The following is an 11,927-nucleotide window of genomic DNA, read 5'->3' as shown; positions in this document are numbered from 1 at the left end:
GGAGATTTTGTTATTCTGTAGATAGATCTTAAGAATTTTGCCTTTTTAAAAGTAGATCTGCTATGGATCTCTTTCTGTCTACCAAAAATTTTTATTTTGTCTAAAATTGTGTGTGTGTGTGTGTGTGTGTGTGTGTGTGTGTGTGTGTGTGTATAAGCATGTGGGTCCTGGGGATTGAACTCAGGTCCTTAGGCTTGGCTGTAAGCACTTTTGTCTCACTGGCCCCAGGAGAAAGTCTTTGGAGAGTGTAAAGAGAAATTTAGTTGTATGCCTCAACATAAAGCTTAATCCACTTGTTTGAGCTGAGCCTGGGGTAATCCTAACATTTGGAAGACTGAGGCAGGAGGATCAAGATTTCAAAGTCTTCCTAGTCTACAAAGTAAGACTCTGATTTAAAAAAAAAAAAAATGAATAAGAAAACACATGGGTGCAGGCAGCCATGGAGACTAGAAGAGAGTGTCCCATCCCTTGGGGCTACAGTGTCAAGAGACTGTGAGCAGCTTGACTGTAGATGTTGGGACTTGAACACTGGTCCTCTTCAAGAGCAGTACATGCTCTTTATCCATGAGTCATCTCTCCAGCTCCATTCATATTCATTCTGTCTCTGTCTCTGTCTCTGTCTCTCTCTCTCTCTCTTCCTCTTTCTCTCTCCCTCTCTTTCTCTTCCTCTCTCTCTTTCCCCCTCCCCCCTCTCCCTCTCTCTCTGTCATACAGTGAGAGGAAGTCTCTCCCCACACGCAGCCTGCTGGCTTTGGTGGTTGGTCCCTTTGTCCTGCCTGAGAGTTCTTGCCTGCTGCAGGACTGGATGGATGTGAGCAGCAGACCTTTCTTTCTCTCATTCTCACATATCCCCAACTTCTGTAATACAGGAGGCATGGCTGACAGAGATGGCTGTAAACCTGAGATGGGATTGGGGTGGGGATGGGGACAGGCACTCCTTGGTCCCAGAGGCTCCAGCTGGCAAGCACACTTTTTGCTCTGTGGGTTTTTTTGGACTCCTTTAGGCTATGCATGGTTATAACTCTCTTGCCTTAGGCTTTCTCCCCACAAGTAAGAATTGACCATTTAGGCTCCGAGCAGACCGTCCTACTGTTTTCTCATGGCCACCACCCCTGTCCTATTCCACATGCAAGAGGACATTGGATCCCTGAAGCTGGAGTCACAGGAGTTAACATTAGTGCTTGGAACCAAATCCCCACCACAACCCATCCCTAAGAGCAGCAAGAGGTCCTAACTACTGAGCCATTGCTCCAGCCACCAACAGCTTGCTTTTGCTCTTGCTCACTGCTTAAAACTACACCTCATGTCTGGACCCTGCAGACAGAGTGGGGGACACTGGACCTCTGTGTTCGCTTTTTCAGTGATGTACATTGAATAAATCTCTTTTCTCTGCTTTTTACTATTTCTTATCTCTGTGATTGGCATAGTGGGGACAGGTGAGAGAGAAACTTCCAGAAGCCCAGGCTTTGACCCTAAACTCCATTAACAATGGTGTCTTTTAGAGGACAATGGCCTGTCCTGCCTTATGCTTTAGTTTTGACATGAAGTAACTCTCAACAGCAAACCAAAGATGATCAGAGTTCTCCAGGGGCTGCTCTGGCAAGGCTGACCTGAGTTATGTATGGCCAGGGCCTCCAGGCAGTCAGGAGGCAGGAGGGCAGAGCTCGTCTTACACCCCGGGGAGAGGTCAGATGGTAGCCTGCTTGTCAGTTGACAGAGGGAGATCTCATAAGGAGTTTCTAATAAGGAGAGGAGCTGGTGTGGGCATTAGTAGTAACTTAAAGGTTTTCTTAGCTAATAGAGTCGTAGAGATTAGGTTTGAGCCGTTCAAGGAAGGCAGTAGAGTTTGACTGGCTTCTTGCTCGAAAAGTAGACAACACAATATAATTAGGGAACCCGCCCCTGCTAGTTCCCATTCCTCCTCCTAAGCAGACACAACCTGGGCCATCTCTCTACAGGGTTATGCTAGCCCAAGCCAAATCCATGGCCTAAACCACTGCTCACCCAATGGAGCAGGTTGTGTTAGAGGCATGGAACTGAACCCAAAGAGCTGAGAGGTTCTCTTCATTGTCTCTCAGCCTAGGGAAGAGTTTGTCCCCAGAAAACTCTTATGTCAGCCCTCAAGAGGTCAGAGTCTTTCGTAATATGTTGAAACTCAGTGTCATCTGAGAATTTTGTCTCAGACCTGAAATCTTTGTGTCCATGTTCATTCCTCTGCCCTAAGAACACAAAATCCTTCTGGGGGTCTGGAAAGACCCATGCTGGGTTTCCCATAGAAAGGAGTTCCAGAATTGGTTCCTAAGTCCAGTGGGAGGAGCATAAATAAAGACAGAAGTCCAGGCAATAGAGAGAGTCTCAAAATTCTCCCTACAGAAGGTGCAGGCTGGGAAGAGAAAACTTTAAAAGAATCTCCCCAAGTTCCTGAGAGACTGCATCAGAGCAAGAGGCCAGGATGCAGTTCACACTAGGTCTTTATTATCTCTAAGAAAGAAAAAAAGTCAAGCATAAGGAATTTCAGATAATCTTCCTTCCAGACTGACTGAAAGTGTTATACTTCACACTGCCATTTGGGGGCCACAGCTCTCCTTCATTCAGGAGTACTGAGGCTTCAAAGTGCTCTAAAAGAAGAGCAGGCAGTGGTGGGTGGTAGTGCACACCTTGAATCCCCAGCACCCAGGAGGCAGAGGCAGGTGGATCTCTGTGAGTTGGAGGCCAGTCTGAACTACAGAGCAAGTTCCAGGACAGCTAAAGTTACGCAGAGAAACCCTATCTTGAAACAACAACAACAAAAGAAAAAGAAAGGAAGGAAGGAAGGAAAAAGAAAAAAGAAGGAAGGAAGGAAAGAAGGAAGGAAGGAAGGAAGGAAGGAAGGAAGGAAGGAAGGAAGGAAGGAAGGAAAGAAAGAAAGAAAGGAAGGAAAAAAGTTATATAACTCAGGTGTTCAGATCCTCAGCATCTACAGAGAGTTCTGTACCTACAGAGATGTCTGTGTCTACTACTGTACTATTCATAGTTGCAAGAAAATGGAACCAGCCTCAATACCCATCAACAGAAGAGCAGATAATAAAAATGTGGCATATGTATAAAACAAAATTTTACTTGGCTGTCAAGAAAAAGTCATGAAATCTGTAAGAAAGAGGTTGCAACTAGAAAGAATTATATTGTCAAGTGACCCTGTCTCAAATGGATCCCATGTTTCCCTCCTACATGAATCCTAGTTTTTTAATGTATGCATGTATGTAATGAGAGATGTGTGTGTATGTGTGTAATAAGAGATGCAGACTATGAAAGTAGCTAGGGAACCATGAGACAGGAAAGCAGAGGTCACATGTGACAAGAGAAGCAGAAAGGAAGTTACTGAGGTGTGGAAGGCATAGGGGATGCAGTGAGAGTGTGGTGCATGGGATGCAGGGAGGGTGTGGTGCATGGGATGCAGGGAGGGTGTGGTACATGGGATGTAGTGAGGGTGTGGTGCATGGGATGCAGGGGGGGTGTGGTGCATGGGATGCAGGGAGGGTGTGGTACATGGGATGCAGGGAGGGTGTGGTGCATGGGATGCAGGGGGGGTGTGGTGCATGGGATGCAGGGAGGGTGTGGTGCATGGGATGCAGGGAGGGTGTGGTGCATGGGATGCAGGGAGGGTGTGGTGCATGGGATATAGGGAGGGTGTGGTGCATGGGATGCAGGGAGGGTGTGGTGCATGGGATGCAGGGAGGGTGTGGTGCATGGGATGCAGGGAGGGTGTGGTGCATGGGATGCAGGGAGGGTGTGGAAGATGTAGGAAGAGAAACAACAAAACAAATTGTCTTTGAAAATGCAGTAATGAAACTTAACTGTTTGTAGGCCAATAAACAAGTTTTAGCTAAAAAATAAAGCCAAATGTTTGTCTTCAGTGTTTGAGACGTCAGTAATTCTAATCCTGGAGATGCATCCTGTAGGATTTCTGTTCATATGGAGCTGGGTTTCCTGTGTAAAAGAAAATAGAAGGTAGACATGGTTTCTCTGAGTAACACATCTAGATACCCCTTCTGAGGGTGAGTCTAGCGTCTGTCTTAACAGTTACAGATATGGAAGCAGCGCCAGTATTATAGTGTCACAGCTTTGAGACCCTGACAGTGGGCAGTCCTCCCTCTTCTTTTTCTTTACAGTTCTGGGGATTGAACCCAGGACTTCATGAATTCTGGGTAAATCCTCTACCACCAAGCTGTACCTCTATGCTCCTTTTTTGAAACATGGTCTTGCTAAGATGCCCGTGAAGGCCTTGAACCCCTGATCCTTCCACCTAGTCTGTTGCATTACAGGCATGACATCAGCTGCCTTGACAGCTTCAGCTTGCTGGCATTTTGAGCATGGGTGTGCCTGGCAGCTTGCTTTTATTTGGAGCTTAAAGTAACAAAGGGTTCTGCTTCTTGTCTGTCCAATGGCTTTGTTGTATCCTCCATCAAAAGATACTATAAGCTCTATAAGACAACCGGGGCTGTGGGTAGGATGGTGTGACTGTGACCGCTGACTTGCAGGGAGCCACTGGGGACTGCTTTTAGCTCCTAACCAGGCCCAGACCACTGTGACAGTCCTGGGAAAAGACTCCAGCTTCCACTATAGCCAGTTTGCCTGGTTTGGCCAATGATTTCTGAGTCACCATCATGGAAATATCCAAAGTAAGCAGAACTGATCAATTATGTTCATTAGACAGTTAGGAGAGAGGGTAGGCAGCTCAGGGCCACTCACAAGGCACTTTCTGAGCCAGGCATCCAAGAATGCTTCTAAGTTAGCGCTTCTGTGACTATCTGGGGCAGAACCCTGGTTCATTCCAGGGATCCCACTAGAAGGTATTGTTGTCCTGGATGGCAGAGAAGTGGTAGCTGGTCTTGCCATTGTGATTACACATGGGAGCTGGCAGTCTACTGTGACTTTCCTTTCTGTTCCCAGTCATGGTGTGACTGTCCCTGTAGAGACCAGAACAAGAGCTTCCATTAGTCAAAGGAGAAAGAGCAGAAATGGCTTCCGGCCTGGAGGAACCTCCGAAAGTGAGCAGGGGAGCTGGTGTGTGGGTGAGAGCCGGGATGTCCTGTACCAGAGGCTTTGTCCGTACAGGGAGTCAAAGTGCACAAAAACATAATGACATATGAGTCCCAGGGAGCATGAACCCTGTTAATGCTAAGGTTGTTTCCCACATTTTGTACATATATCTGCTATATATGTACGCATGCATGCGTTCAAGTGTGTGCCCAAGCATGCAATGACAGAGGCCTAAACAATCACCCTCCTCCCAGTGTCTTTTTCTGTTGCTCTCCACCACATTCTTTGAGACAGTGTCTCTCTCTAAACCAGGAACTTACCATCTCAGCTAGACTGGCCTTTAAGGAAACCGTCAGAATTCACCTGTCTCTGCACGCCACCTCAAAGCAATGGGGTTACACTGTATGCTGTCACTTTTAAATGGGTGCTGGAGATACACACTTCATCAGCGAGCACTTTACCCCCTGAGCCATGTCCCCATCTTGGAGTTTACTTGTGCCAGACATAAAGGGTGCTCAACACATTTTATCTTGTTAACCCACAAATGGCCTGTGGGAGACAGATTACTATCATTATTTATGGACAAAAGAAACCGAAACAGAGACATCAAGTAATTTGTATAAGCAGTGACCAGTAGAAGCCTCTGTGTCTGTTAGATTGGAGCACCTGTGGGTTGCCTCTCCGGAGCTGTCCTGGATATAGATTTTGAGTAAACACCTGGACTAGACAAGATGCTGAAACACACACATATATATTAGAGACGTAAAATAAAGTTAAGTAAGTTTCAGAGAGAAACTTTTTCTTACATGTAGGGAGTGGGAGCTGGATCTGAGAGGAATTAGGCAGGAGTTGTTGGTAAACATGACCAAAATATGTTGTGTAAAATTTGCAAAAAATAATTTTTAAAAATGTTGAAGATTTACTTGCCTTGAAGAAAGAGCTTTCCTGTACTCCACTGCACTGTCTCATCGATGATAAATGCCCATTGTGTCTCTTCTGATTTCAGCATGGTGTTCCCATTGGACATGGACTTCCTGGATCTGGGGACTGTCCTATACTGATTAAATTGGACTCAGGTTCCATACAAGGAATGGGTAGGAATGGTGGGCAGGAGAAACGGGAGCTGATATGTCCCAGGGAACCTGGGAAGGCTAGGATCCTGGACTTTTTTTTTTCCCTTGAGTTTGGGAGCAGAAGTGACTTAGGAAGGTGGTCGGTTTTGGAATGTTGATGCAGAGGTAGGGGTGGGTCTGAGTCACACTTGTAATACCATAACCAGATCTACCCTCAGGCAAACTCCCCAGACAGCTTGGGTTGGTCAGTAGAAGGGTTACTGTCATGCTCCTGAGCTGGGTTTGTTTTTTACACACCCATAAGGAGCAGCACCTCTCTCTCTGAGAGCCTTCTCCATCATCCAGGAGGTGGTGAGGTCCTGCCCTTCCTTTCCAGGATCAGCCACTCTGAATCATAGCCAACACCCCAGGGCAGGGGAAGAAGAGATTTCCTCCTCTTCCTCAGACCCTACAAAGGATGAAGGCAGGCAATGCTCTGTATCAAGGCAGGCAGGTTTAGGGATCCAGCTGTGCCCAGCTGTGGACCCTGAGTATCACTGGGCTTCACCCAAAGCCCATCTGTATGCGGAATTTTTTTATTCCTACTTTCCTTCCCTTGTGCCCTTCTGTCTGGGTTCATTGGTTTTGAGTGAGTGCCCATTTGCTGAAACCCTGGACCAGGCCCCCATCTGAGCGTACACATCTCATGCATTGTATCTCTGCAGCAATTTGTCAGCTTAGCTTGTCTGAGGCTTCACTGTGATTTCTGATCTCATGATGTTCCTGATCTCTAGGGCCAAATTCAGGGACCTCTATGCTGGTACCATCTCCTTTTCCCTGCTCCTCCCTTGTTTCTTTTTTCTTTCTTTCTTTCTTTCTTTCTTTCTTTTTTTTTTTTTTTTTACTTCTTCCTTCCTTCCTTCTTTCCTCCTTCATTCCTTCTTTTTCTTTAAGAAAGAGTCTCAGAGAGCCCAGGCTGGCCTCAAACTCAATATGCCTGGGAATGACGTGGGATGACCTTGAACTCCTAACCCTTTAGCCTCTGCCTCCTAAGTGCCAGGATTAAAGGTGTATGCTATTATAGCTAGCTTATACAGCACTAGAGACTGAACCCAGGGCTTCATGCATGCTAGCCAAAAGCTGACCAATAAGCTACATCCTTAGCTTGTGCTTGCCAGTCTCCCAGTGTCTTCAGTTCTATTCCAAGTACATCAGCACTGGCCAGCCATTCCAGGGACTGAAGAAGATTGACACGTGGCACCACTCTGCTCCCTCAAAGGAGCCCACATTGGCCTTGGGAAGGGCTTCAAGATCAGCCTCACACATGTACTCTGATGGAAGGTATGAGAGATAACTTCCCCATCTGTCTTAGTTACGTTTTCTCTTGCTATGAAGAGACACCATGACCATGACAACTCTTACAGTTTAATTGTGGAAAACATTTAATTGGGGCTGGATTACAGTTTAGAGGTTTAGTCCATTATTGTCCATGGCAAGAAACATGGCTGCACACAGGCAGACATGGGGCTGGAGAAGGAACTGAGAGTTTTATATCTGGATCGGCAGGCAGCAGGAAGAGAATGCCACACTAGGTCTGGCTTGAGCATCTGAGACCTCTAAGCCCACCCTCAGTAACATCCTTCCTCCAACAAGGCCACACCTATCCGAACAAGGCTACACCTCCTCCAACAAGGCTACACCTCTCAATAGTGTCAGTCCCTCTGAGCCTATGGGGACCATGTTCAAACCACCATATCATCATCACCACCGCAATCCCCACAGCCACCACAGTCACCTGCCTATCCAGCCTGGATCCCTGGGCTCCCATTGCTTGAATATGGCGCTTGAGGAATTTACCTGAGGCTGGTTGAATGGACAAGTCACTCCCTGGGTGTAAAAGGTTGGAGAACTACTCTTACCTCTATGTGAGTTCTAGGAAACAATCTATAAAATTGAAAATAGTTGCTCTGAATGGGAAGAATCAGGGAAGTGTTAGTCAAGCCTTCTTTTTTTCTATTTCTCTAACTATAGATCTATTTTTTTTTCTTTCAAAAGAAAACAGGAATGCTGAGAAGATCCACAGTTGGAGAGCATCCACTGCTACAGTCAGTGGTGTGATGTACAGGGGTTTCTCTTTCCTTCCCAGTCCTTCATGAAAGAGTCAGCCCGTGTGTGTGTGTGTGTGTGTGTGTGTGTGTGTGTGTGTGTGTGTGTGTCCTCTGCCAACCTCAGGGCAGGGTGCTCAATGAAGGTAGCCTCGGGTAGAAGTGTGAATTTTCAGAAAAACTCAAAGCCTAGGTTATTCTAGGAGCACCTGCTAAATTCTAGCATTTACCCGGCAAGTGTCTCGCTCCATAAGAATGCCCTGTCAACCAAGGTGATCTGAGGGCTATTGCAAATGCTCCCTCAATGAAAGAGACCCCAACACTGATATTTCCTGAGGTTTTGACAAACTTTGGCTACCCAGCATTGTTGTGCCTGAGGTCCCTGCCTAGGGCAGAGGGGAGGGGTTCTATCTAGGCAGGGAGAAAACGTGCATATGTCCTGCCTCTTCTCTCCCCCCCGCCCCCGCCCCCAACACTTTTCTGCTCTGCCCTAGAGCCTCACACTGCCAACAAAGATTCAAGGCTTTCTGCTTCCAGGTTCTCTAGCCACCACTCCCTTGTCCTCTCTCCTTCCTCAGGGCTCATCTGATTCAGTAAGTCCTCACAGGCTTCTTACCCTCCCCTGCCTGCATCAGTTTTCCAGGACTCATGTTCTGTAGTGCCCCAGATTCCCATGGCTGAGTATATACTGCCTGCTCCCTCCCATCTCACTGACTCTCTTTATGAGCTCTGAGCCAAGTAGTGGAAGTTGGTAACACTGTTACACCCCCTGAGAAATGTCCAGAGGCCTGTGGCATCTGGCTCCAGTGTGAAGAAGGAAGTCTCCCCTCACCCTACTTGAGCAGTTGCCTACCATCTGAAGGGACTTCCTCCCAAGAGTTTCCCAGACCTCGGCCTGAATAGGCTCTGCTAATAGATACTGGTGGGACTCTCTGCACTCCACACCCCACACCGAATACTACTACATGGCATGTCTGACTGATAGTTATTCCCAGCATCATGTGGCAAGCTTAAAAAGGCAGAGGTTTACCTTGCTCCATGAGCTCCCCGCTGGACAGCGCCAACTGATTTGGGGCTGAGATGATATTGAGAGTAGGGTCTGTATTTAGTTTGTTGCCACACCTGCAGGGCAGGCCCAAAGATTCAGATACAGGATATTCAGAAACAGAGCCCCCACTGTGCAGGCAGCCCTCAACTCAGCCTTGTTATAGAAGGACTGAGGGAGTGTCACCTGTGCGTGTCATGTGCTGTGATCTGAATGCTTGTCCTGTCCCTTATTTTCGTGTTGAAGCTTGACCCTCCCCAGATGACAGTAACAGGAGGTGAAAAGGCTGAACCAACTCAGACACTGCCCTTTATGGCTTGCTCTCCAGTGACTAGGAAGTGGTTTGTGCAGACCCACCCTGAAGAAGGCTGTAGCCAGGTATTTGTCAAAGTTCATGTCATATACCTTTTGGATGCTATTCTCCAAGGGAACAGGAACTCAAATGCCCTCCACCCTCCAAGCAGATTCTGACTCACCCAGACCATACCAACCCCGCCTTAGGAGCCTGGTGAAAGCTTCCTCAGTGGTGGGGGACCTTGTCTCTCTGGTATGAGAAAATGTGGACATAGAAAAAGCTAGGCAAAACAAACAAACAAACAAACAAACAAACAAACAAACCAAAAGGGTGAAGCCCATTGTCCTTGGAGGCAGCTGAGCACACACAACCCCCAGCCCATCAAAAGGTAGCCTTCTGAGAGCCAGCTACCACTTCCAGTCTTCAAATTGTGGTTTTTGTGCAGCATCCCCAGGAGCAGCAGGGTTCATGATGCCTAGTTACCCACCATGTCGCCTGGGCACACTATCACACTGTGAGTCTGGGTGGTAGGGTAATGGCACACAAAACAGCTCTGGATATTATCAAATATCATCCAAGCCAAGTGTCTACTGCAATGCTGGGTGATAATGCCGGCTGCCCTCACCTCCAAGACCAAGGTAGCTATGACAGCCATTAAGCCATGCTCCCAGCAGAGGCCTTCAACCTTCACACCATGCAATGAAACCTGTAGCTGTGGACAACTGTTGATAAATAAAATCCCTTGTGTTAAGGGCCCACCCAAGGCAGCTCTCTAATTTCAGACCTGTAAAGAGCTTCTGTATCCATAGTGGGCGTGATGACCTCCCAACTTCCTTGAGCTCCTAAGATGGAAACTGAAAGGCCCAGAGACCCACTAGTGGGTGAGGAGCCACAGGGAACAAGTGCCCAGGGCTATGTCTGAGATGACCACTAAGACTGAATCTGAGAGAGACTGGGGGTGATCTTTTGGGATCACAGGTGAACGCTTTGCAGGACCGCATCAGCTGACAACCACTCAGTGTGACTCAGACCGCTGCCTTTCCCTTCTGAGCCTAGAATACCAGTAAACTGGAAGTTACCTTACTTGAAACCCGGAAACCAAATAGTGCCTGCTGTTGTTTATTGGCAGTTCCTGCTCCACAAATACTTTTCTAAACATGCCCCTCTCTCCAAACCTGTTCTCCCGACCTCTGCACGAGAGAGGGAGAGAGAGAGAGAGAGAGAGAGAGAGAGAGAGAGGTGTGATCTCTTCCTGACTCATGCTATGGAACAATTTTAACCTCTCAGTTCCTACCCTGGAGAAAGACACCATAGGCCACCATATAGTTTAACAAAAGGCCCAGACCCACCTTAGACCCTAGACACTCATGTGCTTCTAGGAAGACTTGAGGACACTGCAGTGGGTAGTTGACTAGAGCCCTAACTATGACCCTGGCTCATGAGCAAGTGGCCCAGTGCAGCCTGGGAAAGCTCATCTGAAAGTGAATACAGACCCGGTTCACACAACCAGGGAGCTTTATATTCAAATGGGGTCACTCTAGTGTTTCCTTTCTTGCTTGGCTCAGACAAAAACTGAGTCCCCGTTCCTTACTTCCAATTTTTGGGCTGCCACTTTGGGCAGTCTGCACTGGGGAAGAAGATGACAGATTCCCGTAGAATATGGTCAAGAAAGTGAGCATCAAGCAAAGGGCTCCAGGTGAGATGAGAGGGTCACCAAATGGGGACAAATTTCCTTGACATTGGCCAAGATGACCACCTAATCCTCCCTCAGGACTTAGAGGCTCCCTCCACGCCCCCCTTTATTCTGTGATAGCTGGAACTGCTGCCAAACCTTCCCGATTGTACCAGTGCTTTCCCCTTAAGTCATTAGCCCAAATGTGAAGGACTTAGTAACAAAGGTTCAAAATAAGCAAAACCAAAGATCCTCAAAGCCAGGCAAACACATTGTATAGTTAACAGCACCTTTGTGGGTTTTTATAGTTAGTATGCACTCCCTTGGAAATTGCTAACCAGCTTCAACTGGGTTTGCTAGTGCTAGTTGGTCATCTTATATCCAGCTGGTGGCGGCTTTCTGTGGCCAGCTTGCTTGGGCTTGTTTCCACTAACTACTTCCTTTGGTGGAAGAGACACTCTGAGGATCCAACAGAGCTAACAAGTTATAAGTTGCCCAGGGTGAGGGAATAGGGGAAGGGGCTCTGAGGGTCTCACAGTTCATCTTGTCTAGAGATCTTGACCTGGGAACCTGAAGATTTGGAGGAGAGAGGCACTCACTCACAGGTATCCTAAGCTGACAGGCTGGAGCAGCTCATGATAGAACAGAGGATCTTCCTACTTCAAACCTTTGGTCCTTTCCCGTAAGCAGTTGCTCTGACCAGCTAGCTCCTGGACATGGAATCTTGCTTTTGAAAAAT

The 11,927-nt window shown here is 47.4% G+C and overlaps 1 long non-coding RNA gene across 1 annotated transcript; it reads right to left on the bottom strand.

Moving 5' to 3' along the window:
- Positions 1-3,802: 3,802 nt before the first annotated feature.
- On the bottom strand, positions 3,803-11,812 carry LOC117704474 (uncharacterized). The gene is made up of 3 exons (XR_004606233.2): positions 9,207-11,812; positions 4,729-4,946; positions 3,803-3,966 (listed from the first exon to the last, which is right to left on the bottom strand). It is a non-coding gene; the product is annotated as an uncharacterized LOC117704474 (long non-coding RNA).
- Positions 11,813-11,927: the final 115 nt, after the last annotated feature.

This window comes from Arvicanthis niloticus, chromosome 2, assembly GCF_011762505.2.
Source record: "Arvicanthis niloticus isolate mArvNil1 chromosome 2, mArvNil1.pat.X, whole genome shotgun sequence".
Classification (NCBI taxonomy): domain Eukaryota; kingdom Metazoa; phylum Chordata; class Mammalia; order Rodentia; family Muridae; genus Arvicanthis; species Arvicanthis niloticus.
The sequence above is the reverse complement of the archived record's forward strand: the minus strand, read 5'-3'. Positions and strand labels throughout refer to the sequence as shown.